Raw genomic sequence first — 3430 nt, 5'->3', positions numbered from 1 at the left:
TGGAGCTTTCAATAAAGTTTGTGTTGAACTTTATCTTGAATTTTCAGAGTTGCTGATATGTCATCAACAGACTGTACTCCATCGAAAAACATGTGCTCCATCCAACGAACGTCTTTCCTCCTTTCTTCCCAACTCCAGCACGTCTTCCCTTTTACTCTCTTTCCCGCCTTCCCCACATTCACCCACAAACACCTCATCGCGCCCCCTCCTGGCTGGATGGCCATATCACAGTTCAATTAAGCAAAGGATGTATAAAACATTTACAAAGATTCCAACCATTACACAAACGTCAAAAACATTATGAAAAATAATAAACTTATATAATGTTTATTCTTATGAATAATTAGAACCCAAATCCCAACTGGGTTACACCCTCCCCCTTCTAAAAAGGTCTGTATGTCCTCATGCAACACTAAAAGACTCAAACTAAGGGAAATGGAGTTACAAATGTTGCTTTAAGTATGTCCAATCTTAATGGCAATACCTCTGTGTACAATGGTCAAAGGCTGATCTCTGGATCTACCCGGCTGATATATGTAAGCCTGACTGGTGGCTTTATTGGTCTCTTTGGCCTAGGCTCAGATCTTAGCCTCCCATTATCTTTGGACACATTGAAAGTCTCTTGCTCAGGGCCAGACTCTGAATCAGTATCACTGGTGTCACCAGGAGCTAACTCTCGCTCAGACTCTTGGTCTCTCAACCTATGGTGCTCTGGCTCTGCGTCATCATCAGAGGATATAGCATCAGCACCAATTCCATCTGCCTGATGGTTCTCTTCTTGAGCAGCAATTGTGTGTCTAACATTGTCTAGAGCTCTGTGAAACAACTCTATCGGGTAAGTTCTGCAAGGTGAATAAAACTCGGGGTCAGATGACGAATCAGACATTTCCTGCAACTCCCTTTGTACTTTTTGCGTTTCAGGTGAGGATATTTCCCTCCTCCGGTGAGTCACAGACCTGGTTTTTGGTCTGACAGGTAAATCAATTACCGGGTCTGTGTTTGGGATTCTCACAAACTGCCCGATGGGAAGGAGATTGTCTCTGTGAATGGTCTTGGTGCCAGTTCCTCCATTCTCACGTTTTATCTTGAACACCGGAAGATTAGGCATCTTACCCACCACCACATAAGGATCAGGGCTCCATCGGCCTTCTAACTTGTGTTTCCCTCTCAGGCCCCAGTTCTTGAGCAGCACTCTGTCGCCAACCTCCAAAGACTGTATTCCGACTCCTTGGTCGTAAGCCTTCTTGTTTCTCTGGTGCCTTTTATCTGCAGCCGTAGATGCTAGCTTGGAGGCTTCTTTCAGGTCTTCTTTTAGCTTTGCTACATAGCGGGAATGACAACCCTCCTCAATGCCATCTGGAGAGGTTCCAAAACACACACCAGCAGGGAGTCTGGCCTCTCTGCCGAACATCAGGGGATATGGCGAATATCCAGTGGCGTCAGACTTTGTGCTATTGTAAGCGTGGACCAGAGTCCCTAGCATGGACAATAGGGTTTGGTTGAACCTCTCTGGCTGAGGGTCTCCCTGAGGATGGTAGGGAGTCGTCCGCGATTTGCGAATCCCCATCAAGGTCAGGAGCTCTTTTTCAGTCGGCTTTCGAAATCTCTTCCTTGATCCGAATGGATCCTCGCTGGTAGTCCATAATGTAGGAAATACTTTTCCACTAGGACCTTTGCTACAACTTGAGCTTTCTGGTTTCTTGTTGGGAAAGCCTGCTCATAGCGTGTGAAATGGTCGGTGATCACCAACACATTGCTGATGCCTTTCGAATCGGGTTCCATCGAGAGAAATTCAATGCACACCAGGTCCATCGGACCTTTGCTCACGATCTGGTGCAAGGGGAAGCTCGCTGAAGAAGAGATCTGTGGGTGACACACTCACCACAATTCTTAATATACTGCTCAACCTCTAGAGACATCTTTGGCCAGAAGTATCTGCTCCTCAGCTGGTCAACGGTTCTCTCAACCCCCAGGTGTCCTAGGTCATCGTGCATTGACCTCAGAACCATCTCTCGATATTCCTTAGGCAGGACTAACTGACTGACAATTTCCCGAGAAGATCGTTTGCTCAAACGATGCAGCAGTCCATCCTTCATGCTCAACTTCCCCACCTCTCGCTTTAACTGGGAGAGTTCTGGACTGGCATGTTTCTCTACAGGCCATTTTCCATCTTTGATAGCCTGTATGGCGGGTCCTATTGCTGAGTCCCCTTCCTGTGTCCCCTTAAGTTCCTGCCTTGACATCAGTTTCAAGGTATCTGAGGCCAAGAAGGTTGAATGAGCATAAACATCTGGAATGCACCGAGGAGATGCTCCCAACTGATCTACACACCGCAGGGGATGGGTAGGAGTCTCAAGGGTGCAGACACGCTGGCATATGGCCCTCACACCAGTCTGTGATAAAGTCACCCATTCTTCTGAGCTCTCTTCGTCTGGTGCCAATCTTGATAATAGATCAGCATCTATGTTGTGACGGCCAGGACGATACTGTAAATCAAACTCGTACATTGACAAAGCAGCTAGCCATCTGTGCCCTACTGCGTTGAGCATTGCAGTGGAGAGCACGTACGTAAGACGGTTGTTATCTGTACGTACTGTTAATCTGGCCCCATACAGATAATCATGAAGTCTGTCAACTACAGCCCACTTTAAAGCTAAAAACTCCAACTGGTGGACAGGGTAGTTTTTCTCTGACGGTTTCAGTTTTCTACTTGCAAAGGCCACTGGTCGCAAACCCTCCGTGTACTCTTGGTAGAGTACTGCACCAAGTCCCTTCAAGCTTGCATCCACGTGCAGGATGTAAGGCTATGGGGATTTGCAAATGCCAAGACAGGTGCGTGCGTCAGGCAGTGAATGATCTGTTGGAATGAATTTGTGCAAGACTGATCCCATCTGTCAACGAATGGTGCTGACTCTTTCAGATAGATCTTACTCCTGGCATGAGCAGTTTTCTTGCTCTTTTGGGTTGGAGCGTAACCTTTTGTGAGCTCTGTCAGGGGTTGAACAATGGCTGCATAATTGGCTATGAATCTTCGATAATAGCCGCAGAATCCTATAAAGGACTGTAAGGTCCTTTATAGGACTGTAAAGTTTGTTGGTTGAGGCCAGGTTGTGACTGCTTAGATTTTTTTCGGGATCAGGAGCAACACCATCAGCGGACACTATGTGTCCAAGGTATTTCACGCTCGGGAAGCAGACTTGGCATTTGTCAACAGACAGTTTCAGTCCAACCTCTCCAAGATGATCCAGCACCTTAAGTAGTCTTTCCTCGTGCTCCTCAAGACTTCCGAAAACTATCAAGTCGTCGAGGTAGACCAACACCTGCAGCAAGTTCATGTCGCCTACTGCCTTCTCCATTAACCTCTGAAAGGTCGCCCGAGCTCCACTTATGCCCTGTGGCATTCGCTCGAACTGGTAGAAGCCTAACGGAC

The sequence above is a fragment of the Gadus chalcogrammus genome, chromosome 8, assembly GCF_026213295.1.
Source record: "Gadus chalcogrammus isolate NIFS_2021 chromosome 8, NIFS_Gcha_1.0, whole genome shotgun sequence".
NCBI classification, from domain to species: domain Eukaryota; kingdom Metazoa; phylum Chordata; class Actinopteri; order Gadiformes; family Gadidae; genus Gadus; species Gadus chalcogrammus.
Note: the sequence above shows the minus strand (reverse complement) of the source record.